This window comes from Schistocerca gregaria, unplaced genomic scaffold (assembly GCF_023897955.1).
Source record: "Schistocerca gregaria isolate iqSchGreg1 unplaced genomic scaffold, iqSchGreg1.2 ptg000491l, whole genome shotgun sequence".
Classification (NCBI taxonomy): Eukaryota; Metazoa; Arthropoda; class Insecta; order Orthoptera; family Acrididae; genus Schistocerca; species Schistocerca gregaria.
In genome coordinates this window covers 1,486,360-1,502,169 of record NW_026061898.1, presented here as the reverse complement: position 1 = coordinate 1,502,169, position 15,810 = coordinate 1,486,360, and positions in this window count along the sequence as shown.

Genomic DNA, 15,810 nt, shown 5'->3' with positions numbered 1-15,810 from the left:
TCCATCAGAGTAAATTTGTAGGACTTGATTTCTAGTTAGTGCCTTCAATAGTTAGAATCGTTTATGTAGCTGGCAGTACTGGCGCTCGCTATATTGCAGTAGTTCGAGTAAGGAAGATTTTTATGAGGTTAGTGATTCATGAAAGGTATAGGTTATTGTTAGTCGGGGCCATTCTTTTGTGGGGATTATATAAGTCAGATTGCGTTGCGCTAAAATATTGTGAGTCCGTTTAGTGATGATCAGAGTAAGTAAAGAGAAATGTCTGAGTACGTTGAGTTTTGCTCAACTGTTTGAAAATCAAATAACGTAAAGGAGATTATCAGCACAATCATTCATAAATTTTTCTAAAGGGAGTTTTCAAAGGTTGCAATAAATTTTTTATCTGTGATTATTACTTTAGGTATGAAATATTCTATTGCAGATTAATAAAAACGAATTTCTTTGAATGTTCCCAAAATAATGATTCAAGTTTAATTTTTATTCAAGGACTACTGCTGTTTGTACAAGAATGAAAATATTATTTTCCATCGAACTTAGCAAAGATTTTCACGTTGCACTGGATTTTTGTTTATTGGATATAGCCCGACTAGCTTTGAAGCATAAGACTATCTTTACTTTATGAATTCTTTTTTATATTTGTAAGCTCTCCTGAAGAATTATCCACTTTTAAATACACTTCACGATATGTTCCTAATTTTGAATGAAAATTTAAAAGAGCTGCAGCTTGTATCCACCTGTGAATGCACAAGATAAAATCTACTATCTCTTTGTATTCTGCGTATGGAATGCTGTGAAAAGAAACACTTTTTTATTTTCGTTCACCTCTACCTGTACCCTTTTTAGGATGTGGTCGTTATTGCGATGGTATATTTTAATCTGCCGCTGTTCCAGAATGCTCGCTCACGGCGCAGCTCCGTACTGCCAGCGATATCCAATAAAATGCTGGAAATTCTAAAATAAAATGGGTAATGTCCGGTGCGAACTTTGCAGTAATTGTGACAAACAGATTTTACTAGATAAATATATTTTAACAGAAACAATTAAAATCTTTACACACCGTTTACAATCCCAGCTACAAATGGCGTCGATGATCGACTTATGACAAATGAAGACTACGTAATAGCCTAATGCAACGTTGCGGGTTCCTCTCCCATTTAGTCTGTGCAGAAGGCAAGCGATTCTACTGCAATATATTGCCACTTTATATCTTACCTAATTTTTGTACAGTCTTTGTCGTTTTTGATAACATATCCTTTCTTCTGTAGCGGTTTTCACATCCTCCGCCACAGATAGTATTTAACAGTCTTTGAATAATCATTTATAATAGCAAAATTCATAATTATCTTTTAAATGTCCTTTTGAAATACAATTAACAGAAACACATATAAATTATTTGTTGCAATGAACATTATACATCGAAATGTTCTTTTAACTTTCACTTTGGATGCGTGCTGCCAGAAAACGTTACACCACGAAAGCAGAGACTGCTCATGAGGGGACCGTGAGCAGAATAGGAATGCCTTGGCGGGACCACCACAGTTGGAGAAAATCGAACCCGCTGATCCACAACATAATCCACTTAACGACAATGAGTGGCGGGAACTCTCGCGACAGAATGGTGCGGAACAGGACGGATCTCTGAGCAAGGTAAGTGCGAATGTTCTACACGTGGAAAAATCCAGCACACGGGACGATTTGTTACAGGAGGCTGCAGGCAGTAAGGTTTCAGCTTTTATGCCAGATATCACCACCTCTATTAGAGTATCAGTACCCAGAACGCACTTGAGCTGCATCTGCCTGTGTTCGATTACAGGTGAGGCAGCGTTTCGTAATTATGTGTGGATACAGAGGCAGCGTGCAATATTTCTGCAAGGGACTTCTGTCGACTTTTTGAGTACACGCCACACGGAGATGATGGATGCTCTGTACTGGGTGAAACGAGGTCCGACACGATGCTACGACGTGCTCCGTGACTTTTGCCACTTCAGTGTATAAATGTACCGGATGTCTCTCTTAAAAGTCTTCAGGCACATTTCTTCTGGCTTTTCAGTAGATATTTTAAATGTGTAGATGCAGTCAGTCCAAACGTGTACTGGTCATCACGTCGAAGGAAAGCTTCGGTTTGTTTCCGTTACACGCGAAATGCTTTTTGAAGCGGAATTTTACATTCTCATTCGATAGAGCGGCCCGAGATGAGTCCAGCTTGGTATTCGTTTTAGCGATACGTATTAGCAGGAAAACTGGAAAACGGAGAGCGGCGGTAGCAATCAATTTGGGCCAGGGCCTTGTTGTCGCTGTTAGAGTATCGGTTATTCTTAGAGTTTTCCCGCTCCTGTTAATACAAATGGATGAAGCGAAAAACGTTGTAGACTAGTTTGTGGCCCGTCCATCCGAATGGGTACGTGAAATTCCGCTTTGAAAATAAATTAATTTTTTTTTACCGGGAACAAACCGACGCTTTGCGGCGACAGTGGCACATCATGACAGGCGTAATGAACAGTATTAATTTCGACTGACTCCACCTACACATTCCAAACACGAAATTGAAAATATCTGTCGGAACACCAGAGCAAATGCGCCTGAAGACTCTTGGGTGGAATACCTACACCGAATATTGGAGAAATAGTGGCAAATATTTTGATAGGTGATACCAACCACAAGAACAAGAAAAAAAATACCTTGAACGTGGGTCTGGAAATGCATACTTTGTGAGATCTCTACACTTGTCCATAGTGGCTGAAGACGTTCGGGTGTGAATATGTCCGCCTGACACGCAAGGTAGATATTAAATAAACAAATGATGTATGGCCACAGGTGCTGCCCCCATGATCCGTGAACCGAGCGATGTGACGCAGTGGCTTGCACACTGGACTCGCATTCGGGAGGACGACGGTTCAATCCCGCGTCCGTCCATCCTGATTTAGGTTTTCCGTGGTTTCCCTAAATCACTCCAGGCAAATGCCGGGATGGTTCCTTTGAAAGGGCACGGCCGATTTTCTTCCCCGTCCTTCCCTAATCCGATGAGACCGATGACCTCACTGTCAGCTCTCCTTCCCCAAACAACCGAACCCCAACCCATGATCCGTCAATAGCGTTCACTACTGTACGTGACTTTCCGTATTGACGTACTCCAGTGTACACAAGTCTGAGCACTGGGTAATCTACAGGCAGTTGTGTTGCATGTACTATAGTTTTAGCATTGTTAGTGTGTGTTATTTTGTAGTAAATTGCTTTTAACAATAAGTATGTATCGCATTTATTTATTCAGAGTATGGCATTTAAGTACATTTCAGAATTGCATCACGTTATTCTACATTACATGTGTTCACAGACAAACATCTAGTCCCTGTAAGTCATATCGCAATGTTTACTGTCACTGTGATATTTGTAATGCACTGTTCACGAATGGTAAATTTTCCATTTCTCTTCTGCTTGTTAACAATGGAAGCGTACTACTCCTAAAGTGACATGGCGGATATAATTATCTGCTATGGGTTAGCAGTTGGAAATAGCCCGTAAGCACGTTCCCACTACGCAGAAAAATACCCACGTTGCAGAGTACCATGCGATAAGTTGTTGACCCAAAGTTTTCGGCTTCTTAAGGACACGGATTTTCTAGCTTCCAAAAGACGAATAGTGGACGGAATGAGTCAGTTCACACACCTCAGATGCAGGAGGACATACCAGATTTTCTGGACGAAAGACGTGCAACAGCAGTGTGGGTATTTGGCGATTGACACCAACAGAAGGCATAAGTCATCCTGTTGTCCGGCTGGTACTGCTTGAGCTATTGCTGTATCCGTAACACCTTCAACACATCCAGGCACTAATGCCAGAGGACCACGATAGCCTATCATAGTTGTGTCATTGGCCCATACAGAAGCATGCTGCAGGTCCACTGTTTTCGACGAAGAATTTATTTCTCTGATCCTGTGCGGTTCACAAAGGGTCGTGCTGTGAACTTCCATACTCAGCACGTGTGGGCTTATGAAAACCCCTATGCTGCTGTACAAAGAGTACATCAACCTCATTTCTCCGTCAACTAATGGATAGACATTCTTGGTGATAAGTTACTAGGGCCATATATCCTACTCCAAACATTTAATGGAGCTCATTATCGTCAACTTCTTGTTAACATTTTGCTTACCTTGTCTGAGGAGGTACCACATCAGTAAAGACTACCGATGTGGTTTATGCATTATGTCACATTTCATCTGCAATGTGTGTGAATATCGGATGCTGACGCTTCATGTCTTTTGGAATGGTTGGGGCGGAGGGGGCACACCTTGGTCCCCTGTTCCCTCGACTTCAGTCCTCTGTAGTTTTGGTTATGGGAACAGTTCAAGGCGTTAGTCTTGCAGTACCACATGTATGTGAAATTAGAAATCGTTACCAGAGTCGGAGACTATTTAGACTCTGACAAATCCCTTTAGATACAGTTTTGATATACATAATACAATGGAAATATGCTACTTGAAATTTGGCCCTTACATGAGGTCCTAGGGTGAACAATTTCTATAAAATTACTTAATAACTGTATTTTAAAAGCAATTAATAATGCAAATCAAATGAAAGGAACACTAAATTCTTTAAATGAAATTCAAGTAAAAAATGAACTGGTGATTTATTGCAAAAAGTCTTCTTCGTACACAAGAAAACCAATAGACTGTCTATCATGTTAGACTAATACTGACAATCAGCAAAAGCATAATGTCCAGGGAAGGATAATGTGTTCATGCTGCACATTCCCTCCACGATGTTGAGGCGGAATAAATAAAAAATTTAAATTTCTTGGTTTTTTGTAAAGAGGAAAAATTGTGGACATGGAATTGTAACTTCAGAATTTTTGAAAGGCCTTTCTTTTTTTATGGGCTGTATTGACCAGCTTGAATGCGGACAAATTCAGTGCTGCGTGAAATATGCCTGTAATATAATTTACCATTCCGATGAATTACATTTTTGAATTCTACGTCACTGTTGATTTAATCAGAGTTCTCACCTTAGACGTAGCATTAGTCCTTCTGCCACAATATTAATTCTTTAGTCGCCCTCGATGTTCTTCTCTTTGTTGACCGTGTGTACCTTCCTAAGTCGGCATCGGTTCACTTCACGTAGACGGTGGAAACCAAGGAAATACAATGCTACGTCACTTTAAAAAATAGTGAGAAGTATCGAAGTGTTACGAAAATTATTTATTCACAAGACAATAAGACTTGCTCTGCTCGTCGCACAAATCATGATTACTAACAACATGGCTGCCTTTCCGCACAGTCCGAAATTACGTCCTTCCTCCACAAGGCAACAATCGAAAGTGTCTCTTAGCTACTTCTTGGAGTATGAAACAAAAGCGAATCCAATATGAACATTACAGAGATTATATTCTACATCCCTCTCAATTTGATCTTTGGCGCAGCCTTTAAGGTGTTGTATGTCTCTGCGTCGGAATGTGTCATTACAATGTGAATAAACCCTACGAATCTGAATTTTACTATGTAGTGGTTCCTTGTCGGGACTAAAATGAAAAGAACCTTTCTTCGTATCTGGAATCTTACGGTACTGCGGTGGTGTACAACTATAAAATGGTAAGCTCCCAGACAAATTGGTGCCGCTACAGTGTGCTCACCAATCACTAGCCATCTCGATCTACATCCAAATCTATATCGATACTCTGCTAATTACGTTGAAGTGCCTGGCAGAGGGTTCTTCGGACCACCTTCAAAATTCTCTATTCTCCAAATGTCGTATAGCGCGCGGAAATAACAAACACCTACATCTTTTTCGTACGAGCTCTTCAAATGGTTCAAATGGCTCTAAGCTCTATGGGACTTAACATCTGAGGTCATCAGTCCCCTAGACTTAGAATTACTTAAACATTAACGAACCTAACCACACACACATCCATGCCCACGGCAGAATTCGAACCTGCGACCGTAGCAGAAGCGCCGTTCCACACCGAAGCGCCTAGAACCGGTTGGCCACAGCGACCGGCTGTACGAGCTCTGACTTCCCTTATTTTATCATAGTGATCGTTTCTTCCTATCTAGATCGGCGTCAACAAAATATTTTTAAATTCAGAGGAGAAAGCTGGTGACTGGAATTTCGTGAGAAGATTGCTCCGCAACGAAAAATGCCTGTGTTTTAATGATCTCCATCACAAATCCTCCATCATTTCAGTGACACTCTCCCCCCTATTTCGCGATGATGCAAAACATGCTACCATCTTTGCACTTTTTCGATGTACCTGCTAATAAAACGTAGTGTTGGGTTAGCCTTCCCCACATGATTTTCTGTGTGTTCCTTACAGTTTAAGTTGTTCATAATTCTAATTACTAGGTATTTAGTTGAATGTATGGCCTTTAGATTTGACTGATTTATCGTGTGACGGAAGTTTAACGGATTACTTTTAGCACTCATGTGGATGACCTCACACTTTTCGTTATTTATGGTCGTTGCAATTTGTTTGCCGGCCGGTGTGGCCGTGCAGTTCTAGGCGCTACAGTCTGGAACCACGTGACCGCTACGATCGCAGGTTCGAATCCTGCCTCGGGCATGGATATGTGTGATGTCCGTAAGATAGTTAGGTTTAAGTAGTTCTAAGTTATAGGGGACTGATGACCACAGATGTTAAGTCTCATAGTGCTCAGAGCCATTTATCTATTTCTTTGCAATGTGTTTTGATCTTCTGATGACTTTATTAGTCGATAACCGACAGTGTCATCTGCAAACAACCTAAGCGACTGCTCAGATTGTCTCGCAAATCGTTTATACGGATAAGGAACAGCAAAGGGCCTGTAACACTAAGATGTGTGCGTCAACACGAGATCTGCGCCCCCATGGAACTTGTGGACCGAGTTAAGTTGTCAGGACGACTTCCCAGTGCGGAACACCAGAATGATTGCCCCCCCCCCCCACCCCACCCCCTTCAGCGATCGAGCACGAGAAGTCTCCTCTACCCAAGAGTGTTCGATCATCCACATCCAACTCCTCAGTTTGGGCCGTCATGGCAACAAGCATGTCAGGTAAAACGTTATGTACTTCTGTCCAATGACAGCAGACGAATCAGAGCCTTGTATAAACAACTCAGAATTTCCAACAAGCCAAGCAAACGCCGCTGGAACCCCACCAGGTCAGGTTCACACAGCAGCAGGCCGCTCCTCGTCAAGAACTGGTCAGTTCTCTCCAGATGTTACCGGGTAAGACACTGAGCGTCAAATTCTGAGCTTCCTGGTGTCGTGACTCGTGACGTCACTATGTGTGCCACTGGATGTCAGACTCGGAAAAACTTTCTTCTTCAAGGCGTGAAAATGACTGTAATGCGTGAGTTATTGCCGGATTTGGTATGCGCTCTGTATGTGCTTTCACCCTGCTCAGACAGCAGCTGGTATAGATTTTACGCTTGTGAGGGTATATATACGTTGTTATGTGGCTAGCGGAGCTTGTGGACTGGCCCTGTTCGATTTCCTTTACGTACATTTATGTAATTCGAAAATCTGTGCCCAGACATCAGTTTACTAAAACAACGTGACAATTTTAAAAAACGCAAAAATGTTAATTCTAAAAAAAGGGAGATATTTTTCCGGCTCAGTTAAATACAAATCTATTCGTAAGTATTTGAGTTTCATATTGAAACAGTGTCGAGGTTAGAACCTCATATTCAGCATTTTTTTTAATTGTATTAATATTGTATTTTTTTGTCAACTGGAAATACTGAATTATAATATTCTAATGAAAATACGATTTTATTTGAGTCAAATCAAATAAATTAAAATTTGATTCAGACATGTGAAATGACTTGTCTATACTAATAAAACTCCCAGAAAGAATATCACTCTGCAGCAGAGAGTGCGCTGCGATGAAACGTCCTCTCAGAACTAGAATAATCTGCCAGAAGGTTCCATCAGTAATACTGGTGCGCTTTATATGTTCGCTTCTCCATGTAATGGAGAAAAAAGAATTACTCGACATTCACAGTGACTAGAGTATGTACAAAAAGGGCAATCAATACACATTTGCAGTTGACCAGCAGATCGTTCTGCACATACAGTCTATCCTTTTGAATTTTTAAGTACTAGAATCTATTTCTGTGAAGGATGCTTATCACGATATTTATTTGCTCTTTCACTTTATTCACATGAACTCTGAGAGTTTTATGTGACTATATTATTTTGTTTCTGCAAACATAATTCGTTCCACCAAAATAGCTGGAAATCCCACAGCAGATCAGTTCCAGTCATTCCACGAGTAAGGAGGTACACGGCTCGTCTTGTCTGTAATTCAACCATGCCTAGACGGTCAATACCGTATTCTATCGCGTCCGCATTGTTACTTCGTGCCAAGAAGGTCTCTCAAGAAGGGAGGGGTCAGGCGTCTCGGAGTGAACCAAAGCTATGTTGTTCGGGTATGGAGGAGATACACAGAGAGAGAGGAAATGCCTCGTTCAGACCGTCCAAGGACTACTACGGCAGTGGATGACCGTATCCTACGGATTATGGCTCGGAGGAACTCTGACAGCAACCCCACCATGTTGAATAATGCTCTTTGTACAGCCACAGGACGTCTTGTTACGAATAAAACTTTGCGCTACAGGCTGCATGATGCGCAACTTCACTTCCGACGTCCATGGCGAAGTCGATCTTTGCAACCACGACATTTTGCAGCTCGGTACAGGTGGGCCCAACAACACGCAGAATGGACCGCTGAGGATTGGCATCACGTTCTATCCACCGATGAGTGTCGCATATGCCTTCAACCAGACAATCGTCGGAGACGTGTTTTGAGGCAACCCGGTCAGGATGAATGCCTCAAGATACACTGTCCAGCGAGTGCAGCAAGGTGGAGGTTCCCTTCTCTTTTGGGATGGCATTATGGAGGGCGGACGTGCGCCGCTGGTGTTCATGGAAGGCGCCGTAACGGCTGTACGATACGTGAATACCACCTTCCAACCGATAGTACAACCATGTCGGCAGCATATTGGCGAGGCATTCGTCTTCATGGACGACAGTTCGCGCCCCCATCGTGCACATCCTGTGAATGACTTCCTTCAGGATAACGACATCGCTCGACTAGGGTGGCCAGCATCTTCTCCAGACATGAACGCTATAGAACATGTCTGGGATAGATTGAAAAGGGCTGTTTGTGGAAGACGTGACGCACCAACCCTCTCAGGGATCTACGCCCAATCGCCGTAGAGAAGTGGGACAATCTTGACCAACAGTGCCTTGATGAACTTATGGCTAAAATGCCACGACGAATACAGGCACGAATCAATGCAATAGGACGTGCTACTGGCTATTAGAGGGAGAGGTGTGTACAGCAATGTTGACCACCACCTCCGAAGGTGTCCCTGTATGGTGGTACAAGATGCAATGCCTGACTTTCATTAGCAATAAAAAGGGTGCAAAGGATATTCATGTTGATCTCAATTCCAATTTTGTGTACAGGTTCCGGAGCTCTTGGAGCCGAGGTGATGCGAAACTTTTTTGATGTATGTACATTTTTACTATGTCTGTACAGAACTGTATACACTGTTAGCGTAAATAGCTCTGGGGAGGTGCATTATAGAATCAGTAAGCGTACAATACTTCAAAACTCGTTTACTACCTCATTTTCCGCAATTTGATCTTACGTTCTTGCCTCAGTGTCAGAGGTACAACAACAGATTTTGCGCTTGGCTGTCATCCATTCGTATGTGCCGCTACATTTTTGGAGAGAAACCCGGTTGCCGCGCAGTCGCGGCGTTGGTCTCCCTCTCTCTCTCTCTCTCCCTCTCTGGTGCCGACTCGCTGAGTGTGACACCTAGCGGCAGCACTGGGTACCTTTGGCGCGACGTCGCGAGTCACAATCCCAGAAAGCTGAGGAATTAACGCCGGGTCTTGAGACTCAGACCTGCTAGCCGCCAATAGCGCACGCAACACCGAAGATCCCACCCTCCTCCAAACGGCGCGTGACCCCTGCGGGCCCCAATGTAGCTGCCCTGCCGCACATAACCGGGGACTCAATACTTTGAGCGGTGAGCTGGCTGTCCCTCCCTTATTCCCATTGTTGTGTGCCTCGGACGTTCTACAACTCCTGGGGAAACAAACTCCGAGTTTCCCACGAATTCTCTCAGCTGAAGTGACGTAAGTTAAGACACACAACCTCTGGAATTTTTATCAGGCACAATAGTGAAAATCAAGTATAGTAATGAGAGTTTAATAAAGTGATGAGAATCGTGTTCCAGCATTTCTCCGTCATAAGGAGTGGGTGGTGTTATTTTATCAATGGATGGAGCAACCCAGATTGCTTGTAACATTTCAGCCGACGCCACGCCGGTCAACGATACCCAGACACTACAGGATCGCGTCTTCGACGCAACAACAAGCAAGCGTATTTCGGAGAGTGCGTGATCTCTTAAGCTGAGGATCAGAGCGATACATTGCCATTGGAGGAACGTCACGATGAGCACCTCATATGAGAAATGTCATTAACGGATATCAGGATGGACGGTTCCTATGGACAAGTGTGCAGATCACAGAAAGTATGCGTTTCCCGATCCACGTGTAATGGATTTTTTTCCCTTGTTTTGATGGACAGCCCCACCTCGAAATATTCGACACTTTGCGCTACAGGTTAAAAGAAGAGTGACGAATATAAGATGCCTTCAATATTTATTAACGTTGTCGGTGGTTCTCTTGATTTATGCTAACTTTTTTCCAGCCTACGTCTAGATCTGGTTTTGTTCCCTGCATATAAAATTATATGCAAGCGTTTCTATCGCACCAGAAAGGATGGAGGAGGTTTGATGTAAGATCTATTCGTGGTTTCTCTTTTTCGAAATCGTTTCCCATAAGAATCCAAGCTACATCGTTAGCCTCGTGGCTATTGAGGTTGATCCTCAAAAAAACGTAGTACTAATAGTTCAATCCAGAACGGTTTAGGTAGCCTTTACGGTAGTTGGGTATAGCTGTGTGGTTAGTATTCGAACAGACATCCGAAGTAGTGTGGCGGTAATGCTTCAATCTGTCCGAAGAACAGTTCCAGCTTTATAAATGTAGCCAGAAGTGTATCGTGGCTAATGGAGTTGTTCATGAAGACCGATTAAAGTATTTTCCTAATATATTTTGTTGCCCTTATTTTATAAAATCATTTGGTGGCTTTCTAAGAGGTACTTTGTGTTAGGAGTACAAAACGTAAATAAAATTACATTTTCACACGTTTTACTTCAGGCAGAATTAGGTAATAAAGCCAGTCGATACCTTTCGTATAGTGCAACGACATAGTTGCTTACTGGCTGAGTATTTTTCAAGAGATCCTCTCACACAGACTGGTAATTTACACTGTTTTTAAGAGACACTCCGAGTGCGCCGTATCAGTCACTCTTTAACCTGTTACGTAAGGCGATTCGTTCCTGCTGTTATCTTTTGCGTGTATTCAGTCCCGCAACCAATAACCGTGCATTCGGGCGGTAATCAGTTATCGGTGCGTTATTGTAGTCTAAAAACTGAATCCGTTATAGTAACTCTTTTGTTTACTCACTCGGGGTCCCACCGTTTTGTACACAACTGAGGTGAGAAGTAGTTGTGACGTTCTCTACGGCGACATCAAAAACCCATTCTGAGGTGGTGCCGTCGAAAGCGTAAACCGAAGCAATCGGTCTGGATTCGAATACATCTCTCGAAAGAGAGTACAAAAGAATATTATCACAGGACTTTACAAACAGGTTTTTCAGAAATTCCTACCAGTTCACTTACTTAACTTATTTAATACTGCAACGCGTTTCGAGCTATCACCTCTTTATCAGGCAAAATATGACAAAACAAGAAACATTCAAACCGAATGGACATATACCTTAATGCACGTATTCTTTCAGTCTTGTCGTTTGTTGTGGCTTTCCTGCAGAGAAAGTCAAATAGAAGCCGTATGAGAGCGCGTTTACTTCGTTTTCTTGTCTGTAGATGAATACTGGAGCACTCCGTTCATCAGAAAAGGCTGCCGTCTTGTTGCCACTGTGGCTTTAAATTGTAAGCACACCACGTAGCTCACTCGGAAAACATGAATAACTGATCTGGCTACTTCAGTATTATTCGGTTAATCACAAGGCGTCTACTTCGGTAATAATCTTGCTGGCATTTCGATGATCTTTCTTGGGATTTCTTCATGATTCATTACATTCTTGCACGTGCTACCTTTTTATAGTTTTATGCACAGTGAGATATAATATCGAGCGATTTTAAAAAGCGAGTGAATCAAGTTGCGTCGGATAGAGGTGCAGGGGATAGCGTCAGTTACGTTTGACGCAAAATAACATTTAGTCATAATGGAGCGTAGACTGGCAAAGCATTTTATCAAAACGGTAGTTCGTACCAGCTAGCACGTCGTGCAATCCGCAACGACTTCAGCGTTAATCGAAATCGGCAGGTGCACCTGCCTGGGCGATTAAAAAGTGGCTGGGGAACATTGAGGAGACGGCGCCAACTGGGAGACCAAAAACTGTGCGCTCGCCTGAAAAACATCGAACGTGTACGCCAAATGAAACGCGTATAGCACGTGTGCCTTGACACGACACTACAGCGCGACACGCACGTGCCGCACGAGTCGCGCGGCTGCAGTGCATATTGCGACACGTACACCGTGTTTAGCACGCGCCGACTGGCGACGCTCTGCAATGACAGAACCAAAGCGCGCGCACCTTTTTACCTTTCTCTAATAATTTACAGAAACTATTCACTGAAAATATTTGATTTTTTTCCGTACTTGTAGCTCTTTGTGTAAACTTCTTGGCCAAGTGCCCATCATCTCGCTAATGGTCATGCTTACTGGGATCTACACATTTTAGTAAGTCACTACGCAAAACTCAAAAAGTTTGCAATGAAAAATAGGGGACGCTATGATTTAGCGTTTGGTGCGTATTACACCATATGTTTCTGAGTATGAAATTCAGCTAACATATTAAATTTTTGTTTAGACTTAGGAGGAGGTCTCCATCTGTCTTCGATTTCGAGAAAATGGATCCCATGTAGCGCATTCACTCCCAATCTTACGCCACGGGAATGAAATATTCCTACATCACTGGTATTTCCTAAACCGCTCGAGACATCGAAACGAGATTTTGGCGAATGACGACACAAGGAGGAGAGTACTTTGCCACGCCGGCCGGTGTGGCCAAGTGGTTCTAGGCGCTTCAGTCTGGAACCGCGCGACCACTACGATCGCAGGTTCGAATCCTGCCTCGGGCATGGATGTGTGTCATGCCCCTAGGTTAGTTAGGTTTAAGTAGTTCTAAGTTCTATGGGACTGATAACCTCAGATTTTAAGTCCCATAGTGCTCAGAGCCATTTGAACCATACTTTGCCACGTCGTAAACACACTGAGCTTTCTTATCTATCACGGTATATCAGTAGTTACACTTCCCTATTTATTTTTTTTCATTCCACTGACTAATTTTTTAAGAGTTATCGACAACTAGTGAGACAAGAGTGTCCTAATATGAAAGTAAACATGAAATTTCTTCTCTTATGTTGCCACAAACCGTCACAATGAGTTTTTTGATAAGATATTCGGCTCTCTGAGCGCCAATTACTTGTTTAATGAGACAGATTTCTGAAACAGTGTGTCACAATAACTGCTGCAAAAATGAGTTTATGCAAATCATATTGTGCTTTGGCAAAAGAAGTGCTCTCAAACCCTTCAACAAGAGAAGTGTGGCCGTTACTCGCAAATGGTATTGCATCTTCGAATGAGACGAGGTTAACAACTCACACGAAAATAAATCGCTAATTCTGTTGGAATTTTTGTTGAATCTCACAACCCATTTTATTTTTAACACCGAGCGACTGAAATGGAAACTTACCAAAGAGTTTTATTCCTTTCCTTCATCTGAGCAATAGCAAAGTAATGAAGAGCGTGGTCTTCAGGCGGGATACCACGCACACCACTGATGCCGGTTCCTCACCAACGCCTTGCCAAACTGACAGTCCGTGGTTCGCGAATAAAATAGTTGTTACTGAGAAAAGTAAACAACTGATACGTGGCACAACACAATGGCCAGTGTATCGTCAGCAGCTGCGAATAAATCGATCGACAGGAATGCGGAAGCCAGCAAGTGTGCTTTGTGAGAGGAAGAGTTCACATCGTTCCGAAAACATTGTCATGAAAGTAGATCTGCCTTTGTCACCATTACATTTCTACATATCACCACACTCTTTCAGGATATTCCTACTTTTATATTAGTACCGACACTAATTCCTTTGTGTAGCCTGTTGTGTAATTAGTTTATTAACGCTGATAGCGTGTATGCAACCACTGAAATACTTTTCCTCGTCACGACGAGCCGATTAAAACATCGTTATTTAAGATGGCTTCTCGACTATTTCGGGCTTGCAATGTACGAAGTATAACGTCTCTTATTAGACCCATACCCACATGATGATATGAAGTACGTAAGTTTTACTATCTCGGACGCTTTTTACCAGGAGCGCAAAGGGGTCATACCTGTGGAAATTATGACTTCCCGACTTTTTGTAACGGATCGCAGAGATACTTCAGCATAAGAGGCAGCAAGTAGGTAACCTTGTTTTACTTTCCTGTCTTGCTTCTAGATGACACGATTTTATAATATTCCTTACTTCCTTATTCACTACCCTCACGGTAAATCGTCTGTCCCTTCTTACGTTCTGAAAACATTGTGGAGGCAGACGATATACTTTCAGTGGCTAATTGCTCACCGGTTATTGAACTGTGCATTGGGTTTTTTGACAAAGAATAAACAAAACAAAAGAACTGTACATATGTATGTAAATGAAAACTATTACGTGCTAACGAAAATGGACGGAGCGCTTAAACAGCGAAAAAAAGAACACTGCTCACTGATAGAAAACTTCAGTTTACATTACAGGCCGTACTCTTCGGATGGACAATACTTCCACTGTCCGTATGCGCCATGCCGAAGTGAGTATATGGCAGAACTGCCCTCCCGCTCCCCGCCTCACACATCCGTCAGTACCCGCGTGACGCGCGGCGCGAGAAACTGCGCCGCTACCACAAAGCCGCGCGACCTGGCGCAGGCGCGTGTCGCGTCCCAGTCGCGTCGCGTCGCAGTTTGCGCGGTCCCATTTGAACCTGTGAAGTTGCAAAAACGCGCGCTGCGCTGCGCCTAGCCTTTAGAGTTGCCATTGAGAGACACACTCGTCGCTCAGTTCACCGGCACAGCGCTACACTTGGGATTTCAAAGAGAACGGTAGGACGGATTTTACCCCAGCATTTGCACTTTCACCCCTACAAAATCTAAACGGTACAGGTCCTTAAAGGAATAGATTATGTGATCCGCAGCCGCTTCTGATTAAAAGTTTTGGTCATGATTAGTCGGGACCAGGACATTGTAAACCGTTTGTGGATGAGGGATGAAGCTTACTTCCGTCTCTCCAGTTATGTGAACAAGCAGAACTTTCGATTTTGCAGTGACGTTAATACTAGAGAACTGCATCAGCAACCACTGCACTGGGCAATAGTTACTGCGTGGTTCGTAATGTCTTCAATTAGGGATCATAAGGCCAAACGATTTTTAAGTTGTAACAGTGACTTCGCAGAGATACGCAGTCGTTTTAGAAAAATTATGTCTCATCGTTCACTTCAATGTGTGCAAGTTGTGGAGTAAATGTTTCCAGCAGGACGGAGCAACGTCCCATACTGCGATAGTAAGCATGAATATTGTCAGTCGTTTGTTTCCAAATGATATGGCCTCCCGAAATGGGTACATTGCATGGCCCTCTCGTTCACTGGACGTCACATGTTTGTGACTTTTTCTTTGGGGTTATCTGAAGCGGAAAGTTTAGC